Genomic DNA, 22,882 nt, shown 5'->3' on the forward strand with positions numbered 1-22,882 from the left:
ACCTTGATGACCCGCCTGGGTGATAGCTTCTGCACCTGTGCCATTGACATGGTTGGTGAGATTATGGTTGATATGCCACTAGTGGGTGTCAGGTTGTGTGAGAGCCATATCTAGAGTATGGCATAATTATAGTGCTAGCTTATATAGTCGGGTTCACACTATGAACCGACCATTGTATGTTACAATAGGAGAGTACTTTCCCTTATAGTATGTACTCTTATCTCTTTATGTTAATAGTTGTAGAAAAGAGAAAAAGATAGAATTAAATTTAGTTATCCATCTCTCTATTATGTCTTGCTCTCTTGTGTATGTGTGTTTGCTTACAAGGAACTCAATTTCTCTCTCTTGTGTATGTGTGTTTGCTTACAAGGAACTCAATTTCTCTCTCCCCCCCTGTTTTAGGGTAGCCATGAGAGACGACTCACCACTCTTGGTGGCGAGTCATCACTCTCCCAGTGAAACATTGTGGTGGAACGTTAGTTCAAACAAGCCGCCCCCATGAGAGACGACTCGCTACTCCTATGGTGAAAAGCTGGCCAAGACGGAGCCTTGGACTGTGTCACCTGAGAGGCACGTTGGTGTCGTCTTCTATGACCCTATGCCTTAAGTAAAGTGCCCCTGTTGGTGACAAACGTGACACTAGTCAAGTCTACTTGCAAAATCTCGCTCTTCAACTAACCCTTAAGTCCTAAAAGAAACACAAAGAAGCTCATTGTCATGAGAAGCATCATAACCCAGGGATAGTCTCCACTGAGACTGAGGCAGTGACTACCTGGGTAGCATAGATGGGGCGCCAATCCAAAAGCTAACATAATGGCCTCCAACATTGACCAAGACGCATTTGGAAGACTTTGGAATGTAAGAGGAAAATGGTTCTGGTCTTCTTTTAATAAGGTCAAAATAGCCACTGTAATGTTACAGGTATAAGAAGAACATCTTGCTAGGGCCCAATTGGAATGGGCTACCCTTGATAGCACCTCAGCTCTACTGCCTTCCTTGACATGAAAGTCCACTTGGAAGAAACCTCTCCCAAAAAGTAACCTCAGTGGCTTTGTAAGTGGAGTAGCATAATGCTGCAAGTAACCCAATCACGAGCTGCAAATGTGACACGAAGATTTTGGCAATGAGGGTCGTCTTTGCATCTTTTTCGATCTCGATGAAAAGGGTCACAAGCTCGGTTTCTGTAAAATTAATGGTTCACCCAACCACAAGAGGATGATTAGCCATGATGCTTTAATTAGTTTATTTATGGTTCAGAAGGATGATTAGCCATGATGCTTTAATTAGTTTATTAATGGTTCAGAAGGATAATTAGCCATGATGCTTTAATTAGTTTATTAATGGTTCAGAAGGATAATTAGCCATGATGCAAGGGAGGAGGAAGAGACTGCAAGTTGTCAAGTATGGGAGCTCTTGACCTTGCTCTTTAAGAGATCTTTTCACATTTTAGTACCTTGCTTTTTGGGTTCTTATTAGCCTTGCACATTGAGCTGTAACATTTTACTACCTTTATTTTTGGATTCTTAGCCTTGCACATTAAGCCACATTTATTGTAACATGCATTGCAGAAGCATGGTTGTATTAACTCTACTTAATGCTAATTAATTTTATAGTTGGTGCTAATCAAATGATCTATTGTATGGATTGCAAAATGTACATTGCTCATCTGGATCTAAACTTAGACCTAACACCTTCTTGGATCTAGTCCTTAATCCCTGCAAGCTTACCTTCCCAATGCTCCAAACACGTGTCCTAATACTTGTCCCTTGGCCTCTGGTGGTGCACAACTCAAGGATCCTCTACAAGAACGTTTGTATCCAAAGCTCTGACAGTTCTTTTGCACAAAATCTTGGGAACATCTCTCAAACCAACCATGAAGAAAAATGTTGACTTGCCTACTAGACTTAGCAAACGTGTATGCAAGACTCCTACATGAAAACTAATGCATGAATCCACTACAAAAATCTATGTGAAGACTAACGCACATTGAGTGTAGAGAAACCCTAATGCACCCTCTATTCAAGCTACCTCAAGATACACATAAGGCAAGGACTATCATTAGATTGATGTGATGAAATACTAATTGCATAACCTAATCACTTAATTGCAAAGACACGTAGAGGGAAGAAAGACCTAATCTATTGGATATGTTGCAAAAGATGAATATTACAATGTAGATATGGATCTTCATTGAAGTCCAACACCTTCCTCCTGTGCATAAATGCAATAACAATTAGAAAAGGTTACCAATCCGGTTGTTTTCGGGCAAGATGGAGCTCTTGGGGAACATCCTTATGAGGTGTGAAATGTCTTTACAATTGTTGCAATAACACATGTTTTGATTTGTATTTTTTTGCAAAACAAAGTAGGTAATTATGTAGAAAGCAAATTAAGCAAACAACAAGAAGAAGCCTCGCTCTCGAAGATGTCAGAGGCTCCTTTTGGCAAGACAAATTAAAAAAAGATGCATCTAGGCTTTACTCAAGTTAAGGGAGGTGATCCATCCAGAGACCAAGTGAATCAACCCAACTGGTGATGCAAGGATGCCAATAGACACTATGTCTTTGGTGTGCCAACCATGGTAGATGGTCTCTATCTAGTGTGTTTACATGACATGTATTATTGATGGTCTAGAAAAAAGCACCAATGGGCCCCACCCCAAACTCAGCAAACACAATCTCATGTGGCATTGATGGCTTGCACTTGATCATGCAAGTAATGGAATCATAGAACTTATGGTGAAAAGAAAAGATGTGGTGGATCAAGGTATATCTATGAGACATCAAGGATAGATTGCTCACATCGAGAAGTTTGCTTCTATCGGTTTACCCTTTCAAACAGATTTTGCAAATCTTTGGAAGAAATTAATATCAAAAGCATCAAGGCACATATACTGCACATATACTGCACACCATTCAAAAAGCATCAAGGCACATATGCTGCATTAATATCAAAAGCATCAAGGCACATATACTGCACACCATTCAAAAAATAAGCCAATGTACTCCCTTTTTATCTTAGTATGTTAAGGCATGAGAAATGTCACCAAAACTCACCTTGAGTTTGAAGTTTTAAGCTCTATATAGAGCTAGTCTCAAAAACTCTCATATGTTCTCCTTGTGTTTTCACTCATAAAATATAAGTCGAATGATTGGCATGGATCTAATGACTTTATTAATAAGAAGTTTATATATTTTTAAACCTTGAAGTAAAAGGTTTAGAATAATTCAAATCACATTAAAACTGCATATGCAGCCTTACAGATTATTTTGAGATGATTAAGCATGTTCCAAATTAAGAGAATTACAAAGGAATGCCAACTCCCAACAAGTTTTAGAGAGTATCTAGGAAAAAATTATAATCCACACTTCCTTGGATTTAGATTGTCCATTATGAAGATCAATAATACATGGTGATTCTTAAAAAATACAATTCAACATGCCAACTCCCAACAAGTTTTAGAGAGTATCTAGGAAAAAATTATAATCCACACTTCCTTGGATTTAGATTGTCCATTATGAAGATCAATAATACATGGTGATTCTTAAAAAATACAATTCAACATTTTTTAAACCCCACAATCCCATTTGGATAGAATTGCTAGGCCTCTCATGGTTATATCACACACATGAGGTCCCTTGCTTTATTTGTATCCATCTTATGTAGCTACCGTGTGCATTAATACTTTTATTCACCTATAAACCTATCTTTAAAGTGTAGTATATGCTTACCTTGTTTATGTATATAAGAAAATAGCATGTATTAAAAGCCTTGACATTTCAGCTAAAGAATGTGATTGTCTACAGCGATTGATAGTGTTCACAAATTAGTTTATGCTCCATCTATAAAAGGCATAATTACAGCAATTCATGATATGAGGGATCTACAAAGATATATCAACATAGATATAGTTGAAATCAAACCTTAACAATTCAATTAATTTAGTATAGGTTGAAAGTCTTTTCAAGCAAAGATGTACACATTGAGGCTATATTTATACTATAGCTTCTTCTAGAAACCCAACTCATTAAAGGAAGTAGCATTCATGAAGGGCTTCTTTTGTCAATATGTAGGGGTGAAAATGTTTACCGATGTGCTTAATGTAACCAATGTCACAATTTTGCAGGCCTTGTACCCTACGAGCAAACCTAATGGATTTAGCATAGACCACAAGCCATTAAGGATGGAAAAATGATACAAATTAGCAATGATAAGGCAAGCAAATTAGACCACAACCAAAGATTCTAAGCTAGAGATAAATAGAGAGATGGGGGAGGGGGGGGCGGGGGTTAAGAGAGAGACTTCTACACTTTTGGGTGCCTTTATAGTATTGACACGTGCTTTATGCAAGTCTTCGACACCTTTGGGTACCTCATTGTAGTATTGGCACGTGCATTTTTGTAGGTCTTCCACACTTTTGGGTGCCCCTCTATAGTCTTGGCACATACATTATGTAGGTCTTCCACACTTTTGGGTGCGTCTCTATAGTACTAGCACGTGCATTATGCAGGTCTTCCACTGCAAATGGAAACCTGTGTCTTCTTCCAGCAATGGCTGCATTGCTGTAAGCATTGTCCTAATACTCTTGTTGACATATTCTTACATTATCTAAGTTATAACACATTTGAAAAGGATACCTATACATGGTTTTATTTACTTTTTTGCTTACTAAGGGCTACATTTCTTTTAGCAAGATATTAGCTTGCTTAAACTTTAATTCATGTTATACAAATTCATGTTATACATTGATGTAAGATATTAGCTTGCTTAAACTTTAATTCCAAGGTAGGATTATAGTGCATCCTACACTTTTTTCATAATCAAGAGGGCTTTCTATCAAATCAAAATTAAAAGGGATATATATCAAAGTGAATATAGCACTCTCCAGCCCATACTTGCACTCTTGTGGAAGTATTACAATGTTTCAAGATATGGCCTTTAAGAAAGTCTAGGCAACCAGAGCAAGTTCTACAATCCTGCAAAGCAGTTCCATCACATAGAGCCTCTCCAAATGCTCTTTCTACTCCACTCGTATAGTTTGCCTTGTAGCTTGGTCCATTTGATGGTGTGTTGAGAACAAGATCAGGTAATAGGGCCACACTTAATAAAGCTGGAAGGAAACTCGGTGATGGCATTGCTACTCCACCACAAGCTTTCTCTTTAATCTTAAATTGGGCAAACACAATGGTTGGTAAAGCTCCAAGCATCAAGGTGATAAGATTCTTGGGACAAACATATTTTTTACCTTTGAGTTTCAACATTGTATGCTAGTATGTGCTCAAGTTTCAAATAGAGATGTCTATAAAGACTCTAAAGATGGTATATCTTCAAAAGACCTGCAAAAATTAGCAACTAGTCGATATTAGATTACTCTCAGGGGATCCACCCCTAAGAAATTTTATGTATCACGTGCGTTCAAGAGGTGTTTAAAAAACCCCCGACATCAGATTACTACAAAATAAACGATTAGCCACAAATTGCTAATGTTAAATCACTCAGAACATAGGATGAATGAACTGAGAACCTCAAAGATCCACCCACATGGCACACATGCATTGGGCCGAGTGGCTAGCTAGCCCTTGTTGTCACAACCAGCATGATGAATTAGGCTACAAGCCCATTCTGTCTCCTTGTGGGTTGCCAAACTTGGCTAAGCCCCTCTTACACATGATGTCAGTCAATGCTCATTGCCTGTTAGTCCCCATCCGTCTATGAATGCGCATGATCTTGCAATGCAGTCACCAACATGGTGGGTGCCCCTCTGCTCTGTGGGCAGACAACATGATGGCCAAAAACAGTCTTCAAAACCCTACTTGCAGAATCCTAGAGCACAGACTCTCGAACCCTAGAAAGCACAGTGCAGATCACAAAATCTTGCAATATCCGTAGAGATACCTGCTGGCTATGGCAATGTGGGTCGTAGTCGTTGCTGCATCAAGAGGTACCATACCTAGCGCACGAAACAACGGTTTACAGTAGAAGCTAACCCTAAAAGAAGCTCAGGAAGAAACCCTAGAAGAAGCCCAGAAGAACTGTACCTGTGTGTAACAGCGTGTGTGTGAGAGAGAGACTCCTGAGCTCCGAGATCTCGAGAGGGAAGTAGTTTGATAACCGCTGCATTTAAAAAACAAGTATCCCGTATTCCAACTAAAATATATGAAAACATTGTTTTAAAATAATGTTGCTTAAAATCTTAGTCGGTTTTTCTTAATTCTGGCAAATACAATGGTGTTTTTTTGAACGCTGATTTGGGCCCTTTCCAGATCACACCCTTTAATCTGTTTTAAAAAAAACATCTCTCAATTTAGAAAGAGGAAGACAAAAATAAAACCATACATATTTTTTTTATTTGTGATGACAAAAATTGCTATGGATTCAAAATTTAGAGAAACATACAAGAAGCTCTCAAGACCTTATCTGCTTTGATTTGAATAGAGATATGTCCTCAACTTTGCCAATACAGGCATCTCCTCAAGGCGGCAAGTTGGGGAGAGAATTGCATGGAGATCGTGCAGGATTTGCACCCACATGTATCGACACATATATGCTGAATCAAACGGGTAAACTCATCAAATTTTGGCCAAGCCCACAGAAATTCCCCAGGCTTCCATGAATAAGCAAGGTGGTAGGGTGGTGGCAGGTTGCTAGGCAATAGGTCGCTCAGAGAGAACACTAGACATCATCACACAGAACAAGATGTAGCCACAGACATAATCGACAGAATAGAGAGAGAGAGAGAGAGAGAGAGAGAGAGAGAGAGAGAGAGAGAGAAAATCCCACCTTCATGGTATTAAACTTCCTCTCCCACCTTCTCCTCCGCCTTCGTCAAGCTCTCCCTCTTCAACGTCCTCACCGGCTCTCCCAAGGCCAAATCCTCCATAACTGCTAAGTGCATGTCTCTATAATGGGTTGCAATGTAGACAGAAATCGCACCTGTGTTTTCAATTTTGGCCCCACGCGGTCATAGGCTGAGCGTAATATACAGGCGCTCGGAGGCTGCTCCTTAATTTGCAGTCAACAGCGGAAGCAGAGGAGTGATTGATTTACTCTAGGAGGCTAGGCTTGGCAAACGAGCGATCAATTTTGCAGTCACCATGGATCTGGACGCGAGAAAAGGTGCGTAGGTAGCCGTTCAACTGTCTCCTTAAGGTTTTAGAAAACATTTGTTTTCAAATATTTTCGCTAAAAAGTTGAATATCCTCACACCACCTAATTAGTCGTTTTTTATTTTTTACTCATTGTAGGGCTATATTAGCTGCCTCTTGGGCTGTGGGTGATGGCCCACCGGTGGGCGAATACATATCCGAAGAATGTATTCCACCGTTAAATAAATGCAAAGTATGTGCCTATTGCCCTACAAGCTCCAGAGTCCTTACAACCTTTTCCCACGCACACCACATTGACTTCCAATTTCCCACCAAAAAGTTGTTGAGGTTGTGATAACGTTGTGGCCAAGTTTCCCACTCAATTTCGTAACTATGCCAAAATCGGCACAATTACGTTGGAGATGGCTAAGTTCTAATTATTATGAATGGCCAAGTTTACCACCTTCGTGAGAAAAGGTGGTTTCTCCTGCATTCGGCGTAACAATTCACATACATTGCCGGTAATGTTAGGATTGCAGCTTTTGAGTTGTCATTTGTGAGATGTCTATCGTTGCACGCACGATTGATTCCTTTAGGCCAGAAGTGTTTTACCCCTCTAGAAATCATTGTTGTGTATTTTTGCCAACCTTTTTTTAACACCTTATATGTGTCCCTTTTAAGCCCTTCTAGTGTTTGACCCAGCCTAAGGGGCCACTTTACAAGCATCCAAGTGGACCAGCAATGCATTGGCAATGATTTGTAGAAATCTTAATGTTGTACGTGGCCGCCTCTCAAAGGCCCACCACACATGCCTAGTCATGGCCAACTTCAAACAAAAAGTTGTTTAACATAGCCAAGTGGATCAAGATGCCAATAGACCACAAAGTAGGCCCCCACCAACAAGACTCGAACTTGAGACCCCGCTAATACAAGAAGACGAATGCTCTAACCACGTGGCACACCGCCATTTCAGGCTCGCTTCACAAATGGTTGTAGTCAAGAAAATCGTCAAGCCCATGTATACCCAAGAGACAATCATGCTAGAGGAGCTTGTCGGTTTTTTCTTTCATAAGCATTGTTTGCTTTCCTCCAATATACAACAAATGGTGATGTGCTAGTTAGAGCATTCGTTTTTTAAATCTCGACTCATCTTGGTTTGTATTGAGCACCACCTGGAGGGCCTTCTCATGGGTGGCACCAAACTTCCTTTGAGTGGCAAAAAGATCATGATATGCTTTTCTATATCTTATGCAACATGATGTCATCGCATGCTACATAAGATATCATATGTAGCATGACGTAGTCACATTCATGTGCACTATGTTCTCCAGCAAGTTGATGACCCTTGTATCTAAATTAGATACTCTACCTTAGGGTCGATCACAAGTTCTCCATGGATTCTGCCCTATGAGTCTACAACCACGATATGGATTTTGGCATTAAAGGATATGGCCATGGCCTCAAGAACCTCAGACATGATTCGTTTACCTCTCTAACCTACTATGTAGATCATGTAGTGGGAACTTGTATTTGAGAGGGTACCTAGGTAGTTGGAGGAGTAGACGTTACTAGGGGGGTGTCGGCAGATATGAGCTAGTGTGACCACATAAGTAGGCTTTGGGAAAGGGTATGCAAAATAGTCTCTCAGATAGAGTCACGTTGTGGGGAGGCTGGGAAAGTGGAATTGCCTCTATAGCTACCCACCCAACAGCCTTGGAAAACACAACAAACACAAGGGGCACCACCAACATGATGCTGGAAACCAAAATCTCTCAAACACCTCGTACACCAACTCCACCCACCAAAGCCGAGAAGAGATATGGGGAACTACACTCTTCAAAGCACCAATAAAACTGCTGACACACAAACAGGGGAATTAACCCCCCACTTGCACTTGCTCTCTTAAACACACACACCATCAAGATGGAAGAAATCTTCTTAACTCATTGATTAGATACATGGAAGAGAGAGAACCCCTTAGCGGGGAACACACATAAAGAAAAAAAACTATTACAAGCTGAAGCACGTCGGCCTCTAGGCTCACACATAGTGTCAAACAGGTCTTGGGTGCAATCTAGCAGCCTGGCGGCCCAGCAACATCACTTTTTATCTGCAAACATATTGGCATATATAAGCAGCTTGGCAACGTCGATCCTCATGTGTACAATTAGCAAGCACATGCCCTTCCATAATCGACATAGCAAGATCGTGCATTCCATGCTTCATCTTCGAGGCAGCTCATACACACAAGATTGTCTACAATGTACAATTGACCACATGTCCCTACTCAATCGTCACCTTCTAAAAAACTATATGCTTAGCTTTAAGCTTCAATTCACAAATAAGCCTACTAAGCACATTCCCCATCTTAACAACCTCTTGTTCACATGTCATATCAAATACCTCCTTGCAGGCACGCAAGTCCACGCTAGGCTTGAAGATATATTTTGCAAGTCATCGTCTGTAGCCAGCATCTATGCCATCTTAGAGCATCCAGCACCAAGCCAATCCCTACAGCATCTGGTAAATCAATTCTTGCAAGTGTTACTAACTCTCCCTTCGTTAATGGCTCTGTCAGTGATCTCCTTGCTAGTGATCTCCATGATGTGTCAACATCATCAGGGACTCATGTTGCCTTTATCATCATCCTCTTGAGGTATCACATACATGCCAGCAACAAGCAAACACTATAGATCTATACAAGATCCAACTGCAACACGCACTCGGGGGGTGCACCTCAAAAAATGTAAGTCTACCACGTGCGATCATTAGGTGGGGTTTTTTTAATCCAAAATATTGGGTAAATTTACAGAAATACAATTACAAGAGGGGTATTTTAATTGTACTTTGGAAAAAAACCCGTAAGTCTATAAAGAAAAAGGGGTAGTTTTATTAGCTCAAAATTCACAGATAAGGGGTTTTTTAAATACCCCTTGAACGCACGTCGTAGGAGGGGCTTCCATATAGTGCACCCCCCGAGAACACGCACACCTCTTCCTACATGAGTTGAGCAAGCATAAATCCAAAGCACATCATTGGGCGACAAGTCCTATAACACATGCCAAGCGAATGTCCAAGACTCAAAACTCAATTTCCAAAAAATTCCCAACATAGTTTGCCCAACCCCCTAGCCTGCTAGATCATTCATGATGACTAGCAGAGAAGTGTGAATTGAGGTCCAAGTCATCACTTTCCTTACATTCACCTGCACAGGCTCAATTTCATACATGTCATCCTTAACAATGGTCATCAACCTTGCATAGTACTTCTTAAGCACAAACCATTCACCTTGGATGCATGTGGAGTTCCATCAAGGTCAGCCAATTGGTAAGTACCATTGGCAAAGCATTCGAACACCATAAAAGGACCTTCCCACTTAACCTGAAACTTTTTCTGAAAGGTGTTGTCCAATTTACTATTATACTGTTACCATATTATAGTAGTGATGTGTGTGAACACACTTAGGACCGCCGGGGCACTTTTTCCCTCACTAGGAGGTTTTTTCCCCAGTGCATTGTATATACGCCCATTATCTTCTAGGGCTTGTCATCTTTCATTTTTGGCACTCATAATACACTACTGTGTTGTGCTCAAGCTTCCTCATCTTCTTGAAGTTGTGTGTGCATTCCTGCAACCCTAATTCCAACAATTGGTATCAGAGCAGGCTTCCTCCTCCCGGGCAGCATCACCGGCACCTGCCGCTTCATCTCCTCCGATTGCGACGAGGTTTCACGAGCGTCTGCAGGTTAGTATATGCCGTGGGAGAGCCCATTGGGCTTAGTCGTTTCAGAATTTTGATCTGAGGTCATTTCGCCCTCCGTTTTTGCATTCCAAGTACTGCGCAGGCAAAATCGTCCTGCTTTGCAGATTTTCTGTCAAGATTAAAATCTGCAGGACAGGTGCCCATTCGTCTGTTTTGGACTGTGCTACATAGCACAGGTCGATTTTATACAGGTTTACCTCTTACAGACAGCATTTACATCTAGTAGTACAGTCATTGGCCATGGCTGACAACAATGATGTATTCCGCATGTTGGCTGCAGAGGATAAGTTGGATGGCACCAACTATCCATTGTGGGCATATATGATGCGACATGTATTGGTAGCAAAGGGGTTATGGAACATTGTGCAGGGTATTGATGCACGTCCTATTGTGGCTGGGAATGCTGCAAACACATCAGAAACAGGTACTGTTGATGATGGTGCAGGCACAAGTGCTGTAGCAGCTGTTCGAGAACCACCACTTTCAGCAGAGCAGATTCGTTGGGATGGTAGAGATGCGCAGGCTCATGCCTTGATTGCGCTGTCTGTCAAACGTACCATTATCCCACATATTCGCTCCTGCAGGACTTCTAAGGATGCTTGGGATGTACTTGCCACATTGTATCAGGCAAGAAATGAGGCTCGTGTTGCTTATCTCCGAAAACAGTTGGAGAGTGAGCATATGAACGAAGGTGATTCTATGGATAGCTTTTTGACAAAGATCAAGGATTTCAAAGAGCAGCTCATTTCTGCAGATGAAATCCTGTCAGACAGTTCACTTGTGCAGACTGTTTTGAATGGTCTACCAGATTCTTATCAGGGTTTTGCTTCCACTCTTCGCTTGATGATGAAAGGCAATCCCAATGCCTTATCATTTGAGGAGTTAGTTTCTGTTTTGCTGCAAGAAGACCAGTCAAGGCAAAACAGGAATATTATGCGTGTCGCAGATCATGCTTTCGTTGCTAGTCAGAGAAGCGGGAAAGGTAAAGCTGGCTTTTCTTCTAGTAAGCAGAAATCTGCAAATGCTGCGCAACCAAAGAAGGAAGACAAAGATGAGAAGAAGGGTGACAAACAGAAGACATTTTGCAAGTACTGTAAGGGAAATGATCATGTCATCAAAGCGTGTCCTAAGCTGGCTGCGAAAGAGGCTAAGAAGAAAGAGGCTGGTATGGCTGCTGCAGATGCCTCTCCTTCTAACAATGAATCTGCTAATGTTGTGCTAGATACAGAATGGGCATTCAATGCGCAGTGCAGTTATGACCCATCTTTGCATGACACATGTATGTCTGCAGTAGATTCAGATGTATGGTACTTTGACAGTGGTGCCACTAAGCATATCACCTCGCAGCGCAGTTTATTCACTTTCCTTGAGTCTGCTCCCACAGGGAATACTGTCACTTGTGCCAATAACTCCTCTTATCCCGTTGAAGGAGTTGGACAGATTGTGCTGAATGTTGCAAATGGCAACACCTTTACACTTTTTGATGCATTGTATGTGCCAGGGATCAAAAAGAATCTGCTGTCAGTCTCCGCATTTGCCAAAACAGGTTTGGTTGTAAAATTTGTGGATGACAGATGTACTGTTCATGATCTCTCTTGTGGTGACATCATTGTAGCATCTGGTTCACTATGTCGAGGGCTGTATAAGCTCAATATGGATGGCAAATGTGTAGAGGATTCAGCATGTGCTATTATGGATACGCAGGCTATTTCAAATGCAAAACTGTGGCATGCACGTTTTGGTCATCTGAATTTTGCAAGTTTGCTGCGCCTGCAGAAATCTGAAATGGTGTCTTCTTTGCCTAAGCTTGAGGCACCTGTCAAGCATGTTTGTGAGGGCTGCATATTGGGTAAAATGCAGCGTGCTTCCTTTCCCAAAGATGGATCAGTGAGAGCTGAACGCAGATTGCAGCTTGTTCACAGTGATGTTTGTGGTCCCATGCAAACTCCATCATTTGGAAACTACCTTTACTTCGTGACTTTCATTGATGATTTTACCAGGCATGCATGGGTATATCCTTTGAAGGCAAAGTCCGAAGTGTTTTTGTGCTTCAAACAGTTTTTGGTTATGGCTGAAAATGTGTCAGAAAGTAAGATGGGCACCCTCCGTTCAGATCGAGGGGGGGAGTATATGTCTTCAGAATTTAATGCATTTCTGGCTGAGCGTGGGATAAAACACCAATGTACAGTGCCGTATACACCACAGCAAAATGGTGTGGCTGAGAGAAAAAACAGGTCTCTCATGGAAATGGCAAGATGTATGGTTAAGAGTCAAAGTCTACCACATAGTTTTTGGCTTGAGGCTGTCATGTGTGCCACTTATGTACTAAACAGGTGTCCCACCAAAGCATTACAGGTTGTCACTCCATATGAGGCTTGGCATAGCCGCAAGCCATCTGTTGGCCATTTACGTGTTTTTGGTTGCCTGGCATATGCATTAGTGCCTGTGCAACATCGCAGAAAATTGGATGACAAAGCTGTCAAATGTATTTTTGTTGGATATAGTGCTGAGAGCAAAGGCTATCGTTTGTATCATCCACAAACAAAGCGCATTTTGGTTAGCCGTGATGTTGTATTTGTGGAAGATGCAGTTCAGCCCTTGGTTTCATGTACTAAGGAGACAGATATCAGCTCACGTGATGTCTATGATACATTGTTGCCTCTTTTCAGTGGTGCACAGTCAAGTGCAATACCTCATGAGGCAGTTTTTCAGCCTATGCAGGTTTTAAATGATGGCACAGATCAGCCTATATCTGATGCAGATGTGCATGATGCACTTGAGGATGAGAGACAAGAGATTGAGGGCTCTAGGAATATGCCTAGATGGCTGGTGCAGACTTTGCGTGACAGCAAGTTGGATGTCCCTTTGTCTAGTCGCACTCGTTCTGGCTCTCATGGTGCCTCTTATGCGTCAGATTGTTATGCATTGGCTGTTTCTAGTATGTGCGATGAAAGTGAGCCTGTTTCATTTGATGAGGCACAAAGTTCAGAAAATTGGATGGCTGCTATGCAAGCAGAATACGATGCTATTATGAAGAATGGTACATGGTCTTTATGTGACTTGCCCCCTGGCAAGAAGGCCATTGGCACTAAGTGGGTATACAAATTGAAGCGTAAGCCTGATGGCACAGTGGATCGCCATAAGGCTAGGCTTGTTGCAAAAGGTTATGCTCAAGAGAAGGGCATTGATTTTGATGAGACTTTTGCTCCCACATGTCGTATGACCACTGTTCGTAGCATCTGTGCATTAGCAGCTCATAATGGTTGGAATGTACATCAGCTGGACATAAAGACTGCGTTCTTAAATGGAGATTTGCATGAGGAGGTGTATGTATCGCAGCCTCGTGGTTTTGTTCAAAGAGGGCAGGAAAACAAAGTGTGCAGGTTAAAAAAGGCTTTATATGGTTTAAAGCAAGCTCCACGAGCTTGGTATGAAAAAATACATGCATATTTGACTGCACATGGGTTTCAGAATAGTCCAACAGAAAGCACTTTGTATGTTAAACGTGTGGATGGTGTACATCTAATCATTGCTCTCTATGTCGATGACATGCTGCTCACAGGACCAAATGAGAGTCATATTGCTGATTTTAAGGCTGATTTGAATGCCTCGTTTGAGATGTCAGATTTGGGGCATTTGCATCATTATTTGGGGGTACAATTTAAGCAGTGTGATGGAGGTATTGCTTTGTGTCAGACAAAGTATATTGAAACATTGTTGCGGAGATTTGGCCTTGAAGACTGCAAGCCTATTGCTACTCCAATGGAGACAGGTTTGAAGTTGAGTCTTCATGATGCTGGAGATCACTTTGATGTCACACTCTATCAGACAGCTGTTGGTTGCCTCATTTATGTATGCATTACGAGGCCAGACATTCAGTTTGCAGTCTCACAGGTGAGCAGATTTATGCATAGCCCAGGCATTAAGCATTGGCAGGCAGTGAAGCGTATCTTTCGCTATTTGAGTGGTACTCGGCATCTTGGGTTGTTTTATCCCAAGGGGGGATCATTGCCGCCAGATTTACATGCTTTTTCAGATTCTGACTGGGCTGGTTGTTATGACACACGCGTGTCCACGAGTGGTTTTTGCTTCATGCTTGGAAGCTCATGCATATCATGGTTGAGCAAGAAGCAGCCTACTGTGGCCACTTCTAGTTGTGAAGCTGAGTACAGGGCAGCTTTCACAGCTACGGTTGAGTGTGTGTGGCTCAGACGCCTTATGGCTGATTTGGGTGTTGGGCAGCCATCTGCCACCACCATCTTCACTGACAGTCAGAGCGCATTGGCAGTTGCGCGGAACCCAGTGTTCCATGCTCGTACGAAGCACATTGAGGTGCACTACCATTATGTCAGGGAGAGACTCTCTGCAGGAGAGATCAGTTTGGCTTATGTGCCAACACAGGATAACCTTGCAGACCTTTTCACAAAGGCTCTGCCTCGTGAGAAGTTCGAAGCTTTTCGCAAAGCTTTGGGCTTACTCCCTTTTGTGGATTCGTCCACATAGCTAGACACTTCCCTATACATGAGTGCTAGCTCTTGTTCACCGCATCACTCCAGGGGGGATTTGTTACCATATTATAGTAGTGATGTGTGTGAACACACTTAGGACCGCCGGGGCACTTTTTCCCTCACTAGGAGGTTTTTTCCCCAGTGCATTGTATATATGCCCATTATCTTCTAGGGCTTGTCATCTTTCATTTTTGGCACTCATAATACACTACTGTGTTGTGCTCAAGCTTCCTCATCTTCTTGAAGTTGTGTGTGCATTCCTGCAACCCTAATTCCAACATATACCTTAACACCATGTCACCTTTTACAATCCCTTTGCTTTTGATCTTAGCACTAGTATGCTTCACACTCTCTTCTTGCATCTTCTCACAATGCTCCAAAGCTAAAGACCTGTCCAGCTGAACCTGTTGCAGATACATAAGTCTTTCCTTGTATACATTTTTTGGGTCAACCATCAACTTTTCAAGCATCTTAACTACTGGTGATTCCACCTCAACAAGCAACAAAGCTTCCTTGACATAGATCAAATGAAAGGGTGTAAATCATGTGCCAGTCTTCATAGATGTCCTGTAAGCCCATAGAGCACTAGGCAACTCCAAATCCCAATTTCTTCCTTGATGCTGGGTAACCTTAGACAATATCTTGATAAGCTCGCCATTGAATCTTTCATTAAGTCCATTACATTGTGGGTAGTATGGAGTGGTGTAGTTATGCTTAATTTTCATCTTGGCACATAAGTAATCTATCAATTCTGCTCTAAAACCAAGCCCTTGATCAGAAAGAAACTTAACTCCAAACTTGCAACAGATATCCTCATACACAAACTTTGCAACATCTTTAGCACTTATCTGCTTGACTGCCTTAGCTTCTGCCCACCTAGAAAGATAATCAACCGCAGCCAATACATAGCTCTTTCCCCTGCTAGTAATAGGTAATGGACCCACAGCATCAATCCCCCATTTCTCAAATACATCATATGCTATTATGGTTTTACGAAGCTTGGGTTTAAGTACCATGTTTCCAAAACGGATTGACATTGTTTGCATGACTTGCACTAGTGGTATACATCCTTTTGGACACTTGGCCATACATATCCTTCCTGTAAGATCTTATGCAAAGTAGTTTTCAACGCAAAATGCCCACCACAAGATCCTTCATGATTTTCCTCAAGGATCTTATACAACTCCTCCTTCCATGGCACACGCCTTAAAACCAAATCTGTTCCCCGCATATACAATACATCATTAATAAGTGTGTACCCTACTAGCTTTCCTTACAAAACCATACTTTTTGGACCTCTCAACCTCCTCTGGTATCTTGCCTGTCAACAAAAACTTCTCTTCCTTCTCCAAGCACTCCCTTCCACAATATAGAGGTACATCAACTTTGAGCACAAATACCTCATTGATCATACTCTGAGCAACCTCATGTGCTTCTTCATTTTGGTTACGATTTATATGGCGAATGCTCCATGCTTCAAACTTCTTAAGAAGGCCTTTAATCCTGAAACACATTTCCTTAAAAGCAAAGTATTCTTGCTCTTCCACACTCCAAGTACCTATTTAACAACAAGCAGAGCATCCCCCCCCCTAATCGGCGTACACCATACTTTAAACATATGCGCAATCCAATCTCCAGTATAGAATACTCGGCTTCATTATTGCTGTGTGCATCCACCTTCATGCCTTTCTTACAAAGAATCTTGCCCTGTGGATCATACAATACTAGACCTCCTCCTGAAGCAGCATCATAGCTTTTTCTTAAGAGCCATCAAAAAACAAAAGGTGTGCATTCCCAATCTCTACTCAACAGCCTTCTTCACAGCCTCCTCTTTGATAAGGAGAGGAGTCAAAAGATTTGCCAATGTAGCCTTTTGCTCACCTCGAGGAATGAAAAAGTAAACTCCTGCAACTCCACAACCCATTTCATCACACTGCCTTTGACATGTTGGTGCCATTGATAAGCTATGGTAAAAATGTGTAGCTTGTTAAGAAAACAAATTACTTAGGTAGAAGATAATGGCGGAACCACCTGCATGCATATACCACACTTGCCATTACAAGCTCTACTTCTGACATGTTCCTTTCTGCCATAGTTTTGACCTTGCTAGCACAATAAATTGGGCGCATCAAATGAGAGCCCTTCCCCTTTTGCAATAACATGGCACCAATAGCATCATCTCCAACAGATGGATTTACATAGAAAACCTATTCCCAATCAGGAGCCTGCATGGTTGGCATAGCCCCTAAAACTTCCTTGACATTTTGAAAAACTGCTTCACATTCAATGGTCCAATTCAATGGATCATGCATAGCTGCTTGTTGCAAAGGATAAAGTAATTGTGAAGAGAGAGGAATAAACCTGACCATATACTTCACCTTTTGGATGAATGTGGCAAGCTGTTTGGTATCCGTAGGTGAAGGAAGAAGGATGAGAGACTTCACTTTATCTAGATAAGCTTCGATGCCATTTTTCGCTCGAAACCACATGCCCTAAGAGCTTCACTCTTGGTTGTGCAAGGAAGCATTTCTTGGGATTTAGCTATCCACCACCACACTCATCATAACATTCAAAAGTTAGAGCCAACTTTTCACAATGATCTTGCATGGAGCTATACATACAAAAATCATCAATGAAGTCTCTAACAAACTTACCAAAGGAAAGGAGACAGCACCCAATTAGCTCTCTTTTGGTAATGAGCAAGACCATTGGTTAGTCCAAAAGGAAGAACTTTGTAGCAGAAGCAACCCCAGGGTGTAATGAAAGTGGTTTTCTTTTGGTCTTCAGGAGCTATCTTCAACTGAAAGTAACCACAAAAACTGAAAGTGGTTTTCTTTTGGTCTTCAGGAGCTATCTTCAACTGAAAGTAACCACAAAAACCATCACAGACACTATGCCTTTCAAATCCAGCTATTGCGTCGAGGATCTCGTCAAGGAAGGGTAATGGATAAGGATCTTTCTTGGTAGCCGCATTAAAGGGTTTGAAGTCTACACAAACCCTCCATCTTCCATCTTTCTTTGGAGTGACCACTACTGGGCTCACCCAATCGGTGGTGTCAACAGGAATAATGAAACCTTCTCGAGGACGAAGAAGCTTGTCCACCTCCTCCTTCAAAGCCTGCATCTGCTCACGTCCCATCCCTCTAAGCTTTTGCCTTACGGGTTTCGCACCTTCCTTTAACTCTATCTTCAACTCCTCACCTTTGAATCCCCTTATTTCCTCGTCTGATGTGATAAAAAGATTAGGGAACTTAGACAATAGCTCCATATACCTGCTTTTCTCCATAGGAGATAGACCCACACTCAACAGCTTCACCAAAAACTCTTGTTTTTGGCTTGGTTCCACCTTTGGTTGCATAAGCTCCTCTATCACTTCATAGGGTCCAAGAGTGTCTTCTTCTTCCATATTAACTTGTGCCACAACCTCATCTTCACCTTTCTCTTTATCTACTAAGAGGAAAGCAATATCAACCTCCTCTTCACCGATAGAAGAGCTATTGGTTTCTGTTTCAGAATCAGAAGAGCTAGTAGATCCCTCATCACTAGAGTCATCTTTATCTTCACCTGCATCTTCCAATGACTTCTTGCTATGCATATCAAACAGCTTCCTATTACCTTTTTTGTTGTAGAGGCAAATAGTGCCACGTCTCCAACCCTGTATAGCTCCTACTGCTCGCAACCAAGGCCTTCCAAGGATGATTGGATAGGCTCCTAAACCTACTAGCATAACATGAAAATCCACAACCGCTTTAACATCATAGGCCTCCACTTCAAGGTCTTTCACCAAGCCCAAACACTTGACCTTTTGATGGTTGGCCAAGCATATACGGAAACCTGAACACTAGAGATGGTAAGACCAAGCTTCTCCACACAAGAGTGGGTGATGACACATATCTGAGCACCACCATCTACATAGGCATGTCCCATGCTCTTTCCTTTATGCCAAGCATCTACAATGGGGCAAATATCCGGGAGTTCTTCAATACAGAGAACCTTCACTGATCCCTTCTCTGGCTCCTTCTCAATTGGATTAACAAGACTTTTCCATTGCCTCCTTAACCTTGGCACCATTTCAACCAATTGTCCACCAAAAGTCACATATGCCTTCCTGTGTCGAGATGATGTCAAGCTTTAAGCTATAGCTTGATTGGCCATCCCCCAATGGAAAATCAGAAACATGGATTTTTTTGCAAGGCCTCCTCTTTCTTTTGGCTTTGGCGTCTTCACCTTCATGAACCTTCTCTTTTTTCTTTTGCTGGACCCCTGCAACACCTCTTCCTTCCCTCTCTTCAGTAGTCCTCTTTCCTATTGGCATTACCACAACCTCCTCCTTCTTCTTTGCCTTCTCTAAGGTCACAACATTCACCACCTTAGTTTTCCCTTTTTCTTCATTAGATAACCTGCTAGGACCTGCTTCATCTTTGATCTCAATACCATAATCATTTGATCTATTAAGCAATTTGCGAAGGTAAAGGATGCATGTCACCTCCCATTCTTGGCAGCTTGTCACACAGTCAGTGCTTAGATGTCCCAGCTCTTCACAATTGTAACATGTGGGTATAAATCTACGTCCCCCCTGCCATATCCACAACCTCCACCATTACCTGCTTTGCCTTCACCATTAACTTGGTAATAGCCTCTTCACCGTCCTTGTCCACCACCTGTATTACTCATTAGATTCAGGCTAAGATTCTTCATTAGTAGGTCAACCACTTACTGCATGTACTGCCTTAGCCCATCATCTATAGTAGTAGCTACTGGTAATGCAGGCATCACTTGAGGCATGGTGTGGATATTGGTGAATCAGTAGTGTGGACTATCTCCATGGGTACTCTAGCTGGAAGCAATTCAAATCGCCCCACTTCCGACCTTACAATAGATGAATCCATCCCCAACTGGTTCACTCGTTGTAGCTTCCACTCCTTACTCTTTGCAACCTCCACAGCATCTTCAAAATACTTAGGCTTTTTTAGCTCCACCCTCCAGCATATGGTGCCCTTATTAAGGCCAGCAACAAAACTATCCTTCTTCATCATGTCAGGAGGTGGCAACTCAGGTCCCAAAGCTTTGCATAAACTTTCCCAAAGCAAGGATAACTTCTTTATGTAAACATCAATAGGTTCATTGTCACCCTGTGTAAGAGCCTGCACTTCATGCCACACCTTATCTGGATCCTCATTCTTCTTGAACCTATCATTTAAGGATTGCTTTAAGCCATCCACAGTCATTACTTTAGGTGGCTGGGCTACCCTTATTACATCCTAATAGGCTTTAAACCACAATCTTGCATCACCTTTGAGATAAATTTGTAAGAGACGAAGCACCTGTGCAGGATCATCAATGTGGTTGCTAATACAAGCAACCTCCATGTTCTCAAGAAACTCTGCAATGTCTTCATTCTACCCTCCAAAAAACTCTGGATATGACATCATCTTGATTGCAATTTTGCCTGTTAAAGCTTGATTAGAAAAAACCTCTTAACCACTCTTTCCAAGGTCACCTACAATGGAGCATACACCCTCAACAGGCTAACTAAAGCTTGGGCTTCCTCAGTGGGGGCACCAAAAAGCTGTGGGGAGGCTGGGAAAGTGGAATTTCCTCTATAGCTACCCACCGAGTAGCCTTGGAAAACACAACAAACACAAGGGGCACCACCAGCATGATGCTGGAAACCAAAATCTCTCAAACACCTCATACATACACCAACTCCACCCACACCAAAGCCGAGAAGAGATATGGGGAACTACACTCTTCAAAGCACCAATAAAAGTGCAGACACACAAATAGGGGAATTAACCCCCCACCTACACTTGCTCTCTCAAACACACACCATCAAGATGGAAGAAATCTTCTTAACTCATTGATTAGATACATGGAAGAGAGAGAACCCCTTAGCGGGGAACACACATAAAGAAAAAAAACTATTACAAGCCGAAGCACATTGGCCTCTAGGCTCACACATAGTGTCAAACAGGCCTTGGGTGCAATCCAGCAGCCTGGCGACCCAGCAACATCACTTTTTATCAGCAAACATATTGGCATATATAAGCAGCTTGGCAATGTCAATCCTCATCTCTAAAATTAGCAAGCACATGCCCTTCCATAACTGGCATAGCAAAATCAAAGTGCATTCCATGCTTTTTCTTCGAGGCGGCTCATACACACAAGATTATCTACAATGTACAATTGACCACATGTCCCTTCTCAATCGTCACCTTCCAAAAAACTATATTCTTAATTTTAAGCTTCAATTCACAAATAAGCCTACTAAGCACACTCCCCATCGTAACAACCTCTTGTTCACATGCCATATCAAATACCTCCTTGCAGAGCAGGCACGCAAGTCCATGCTAGGCTTGAAGATATATTTTGCAAGTCATCGTCTGTAGCTAGAATCTATGCCATCTTAGAGCATCCAACACCAAGCCAATCCCTACAGCATCTGGTAAATCAATTCTTGCAAGTGTTATTGACTCTCCCTTTGTTAATGGCTCTCTTTTGATCCAATGCCAGTGATCTCCTTATTACCAGTGATCTCCTTGATAGTGATCTCCATGATGTGTCAACATCATCAAGACCAAGGGACTCATGCTGCTTTATCATCATCCTCTTGATCTATCACATACATGCCAGCAAGCAAACACTATAGATCTATACAAGATCCAACTGCAGCACACACCTCTTCCTACATGAGCTGAGCAAGCATAAATCCAAAGCACAATGACAAGTCCAATAACACATGCCAAGCTAATGTCCAAGACTCAAAACTCAGTTTCCAAAAAACTCCCAACAACGTCATCCTCATCCCTTAAATTTTTATTCAAACTATCTTTGTCTTCATCCTTGTTGACCTTCTGTTTGAATAGTTTTCTATTTCTTGGATGGTCTTGGCTAGCCTTAACACTAGCCTTAACACTATCCATGGTTAAGGCGTAATTGGGGTACTCTCCCAAGTCATTGATGCTTCAAAAATGCATGTGTGGGCCCAACCTATTAAAAATGATAAAGTACCTTTGTCATGAGGTGTTGCAATCTTGGACTGTGGATTTTCACGTTAAGCCACTAAACTCCTTCTCTTGAAGTACTTATGGAAATAATACTATGCCTTGGTTGCAAGGCTTTGGGTTTTTAAAGTGAGCAAGTGTGTTAAGGTTTCACCTAATATAATGGTTGGACCACTTTATGTGTGTCAAAAGAGTGAGTTCCTATATAGGAAGGATCTTGGGCTTGAGGATATTCACCCAATAAGACCTTGTACACATGTGTTGGTGGTCCTAAAGTTCTTCTAGGACTCATGTATATAGGGAAATGTGGATGTTATATCTAGGGAGAGCTTAAACATCACATCTATTCCTTGAGCATTCTTTACTTTCCATGTAGTGTGCTTAGAGTCATATGTGGTGAGGAATTGGGCACATTGGGGAAAGTCTAAACCCCATGACAATAAGAAACTGGCCATCCCCCATGCCAATGCTTCCATGTGTGGTCTAATGTCATTCTTTGGTGGTGGCCAGTGTGTAGCAAGA

The 22,882-nt window shown here is 41.9% G+C and overlaps 1 long non-coding RNA gene across 7 annotated transcripts; it reads right to left on the reverse strand.

Moving 5' to 3' along the window:
- Nucleotides 1-4,873: 4,873 nt before the first annotated feature.
- Nucleotides 4,874-7,094, reverse strand: LOC147608236 (uncharacterized). 7 transcript variants are annotated; one of them, XR_015264488.1, is made up of 5 exons: nucleotides 6,781-7,094; nucleotides 6,413-6,547; nucleotides 6,039-6,278; nucleotides 5,246-5,336; nucleotides 4,874-5,165 (listed from the first exon to the last, which is right to left on the reverse strand). It is a non-coding gene; the product is annotated as an uncharacterized LOC147608236 (long non-coding RNA). The 7 variants fall into 7 exon arrangements; XR_015264489.1 differs by adding an exon at nucleotides 5,896-5,929 and having other exon boundaries at nucleotides 4,874-5,766; XR_015264485.1 differs by having other exon boundaries at nucleotides 4,874-5,766; nucleotides 5,896-6,278.
- Between the last annotated feature and the right edge of the window lie 15,788 nt (nucleotides 7,095-22,882).

The sequence above is a fragment of the Cibotium barometz genome, chromosome 53, assembly GCF_041138505.1.
Source record: "Cibotium barometz isolate CiBa-2024 chromosome 53, ASM4113850v1, whole genome shotgun sequence".
NCBI classification, from domain to species: Eukaryota; Viridiplantae; Streptophyta; class Polypodiopsida; order Cyatheales; family Cibotiaceae; genus Cibotium; species Cibotium barometz.